Source organism: Octopus bimaculoides, chromosome 20, assembly GCF_001194135.2.
Source record: "Octopus bimaculoides isolate UCB-OBI-ISO-001 chromosome 20, ASM119413v2, whole genome shotgun sequence".
In the NCBI taxonomy this organism is placed as follows: Eukaryota; Metazoa; Mollusca; class Cephalopoda; order Octopoda; family Octopodidae; genus Octopus; species Octopus bimaculoides.
The window spans coordinates 7825859-7828430 of NC_069000.1; positions in this window are offsets into that span (position 1 = coordinate 7825859).

Here is a 2572-nt window from a genome sequence, read left to right on the forward strand (position 1 = left end):
TTTTTTCTTTTATTTCAGAAAATTACAATAAAAATTTCGGAGAAAAACAATACAATTTATAAAAGTAAATAATACGCAAATGGCAAAAAAGGGGACAAAGAAAAAGCAATAAATAAATAATTAGACATATACACTCCTTGAATTCTATATCGCTGCAGAAGCAACTGGTTTTCCTCGTAGAAAATATTTAAAGACAATAAAACACGGCATTACCGCCTATGATGGCATAGCTGGGATGCTACAGCAGCCAAGAACCTTTCCGAGCATCAGTTGATGCTGACTTTCAGCCGTGGTACTCCTTAGTATTAATATGTGTTGCGCTCGTGTCGTAACGTGGACCATATTCTCCAAGACAGGACTGCATGGAAGAACAAAATTCTAGTTTTGGAACTATGTTGTGGCAAGATTTTCCATGAACACAACACTTTTAATACGGAGAATGCTTGTACTTTGAAGGAATATAAAGTTACTTCAAATACTCTCTATTCTTGTACTTGGTAATATAAGAGTAATTCATCTAATACTCCTACTTTCATTTCCTGTACTCATTAACATAGCAATCTAATTACTGGAAAATAATTATAATTTCATTTTGATATTCTCTATCAAAATATTCTTTGTTTTGGAGTATTTTATAGGTTTAGTCTCAATACTCGGAGTATAATAATTGTTTTCCAATATACCGTTCTTTTACCTTGTTCCAGAGTATAGCAGGAATACTCCACGAATAAATTACACTTTAAACCTTTGCTGTTAAGAGTATAAAATAAATGCCTTAGTCTTTTAGAATTCCACTTATATTTAGGATACATTATAAGAAGATAAATTGAACCCAGATGAAAGTCGAAGTTGAATCTTAGCAATATTTGGACTCCGAATATAAATGGCATTCGAAGAAGTCTCTGTGTAGTTGCTCGACCTGCTAGTAGATGTAACCAAAATTTTGATATCACCTTTAAAATGAACACATTGAATAATGTAGTCCAAAATTATAGTCTTTAATCGGAGGGCTACAGGATCAGGACTGACCTGAGTTATAGAACAACCACAAGGCATTTTGTCGTCACTCCACCGAACACGTTATTCTGTTTTGCGTGAAGTTATATTATAGTCACTTTCTCTTTCCCATTCCACATCTGCCACAGTAACTTTATATAAGGGACCCCAGCTACGGGAGATTTTACTCCGATAAAGGCACACATGGAACAGGAAAATGAAGGTGATCTCTTCAGAACAGATATATTCTACAATAATAGTTTGCTTTCTATCTAATGCCCGATAAATACTCTTTATTACATTATCTTGTTTAATAAACGAGAGTACATAAAAATTCTCTGTTTACTCCTCAGACACATCAGAACGGTCAGATGTGAAAACACTGAGTATAGTCACATGGTGGAGGCGTGGTTTAGTTGGGGGAGGGAGGTCATGGTAGTAGTGGGGGAAAAGATTATAGAGAGAGTTGTATGCAGGAGGAAGGGGGTACATGTGGAAGAGATACTACAGGGACAGAAAGGGAGGCAGGGGAGTATGAAGAGAAAGAAAAGAGGGAGAGATATATGGAACAATGAGGAAGTAAAGGGGAGAAAAGACCAGCATTGTGAGAGAGGTGAAATAGAAACGATTAGAAAGTATGAAAAACTGATGAGGGGGAGTAGTAAGAGAAGAAGAGAAACACAAATCAGAGAAGTAAAATGATAAAAGAAAGAGGGAGAGCGAGAAAGAAAAGAAAACAAAGAGAGAGAGAGAGAGAGAGAGAGAGATCAAATAGAAGGGAAAGAAGTAAAGATAAAATGAAATAATGAGTGATGGAGAGTAAGAAAATAGAATGAGAGATAGAGAGAGAAGAGGAGAAAGGGAAACAAGAAATGTAGCGATTAGAGAGAGAGTGTGAAAGGTGGGGGGGGCTCAGGTATAAAGGAAAATGGAATCTACCAACAGGTAGAAGGAAAAAGACTATTTGAACCTCCCGCTGTACATCAATGTATGCTTGCCATTGTGTGCATGCATGCAATGACATACATACATACATACATATATATATATTCATACATACATAGGTAGGTAGGTGGGAGTTACAACTGGTGCAGCAGATAGTAAGAAAGAACGAAACTAAAGTTGATGTTATTTTGGTAGAAAAATGAAGAAGAGTAGTTATAAAAAGGTATAGGAGTGGTATGAGTGGTTTAAGGTAATGAGAGCGATGTGCAAGATGATGTGGTAGTTTAGTGGTTGTGTTTTTGTTGTGGTACGGCATGGTGGGGGACAATGTGGTAGGGTGTGGTGTAGCGCAGAGGTGCGATGTAGTTGTGGTGTGTAGTGAAGTATGGTGTAATATGTTGCGATGAGGGCTAGTGCGATGTGGTGTGACATGATTTGATGTTATGTTTGTGGAGGGAGGCGGTTGTACGATGGTGGTGAGGTGTCCATTGCACCGCCGTTGTCGTTGTTGTGTAACCCCTGGTCAGCCCATATCCAGCTGTCTTTTATCAGGCAAGATGTCAGTCAAACAATTACCTGATTGATAAACACACTTTTTCTGCCTCCCATTATTATATATATATATATATAT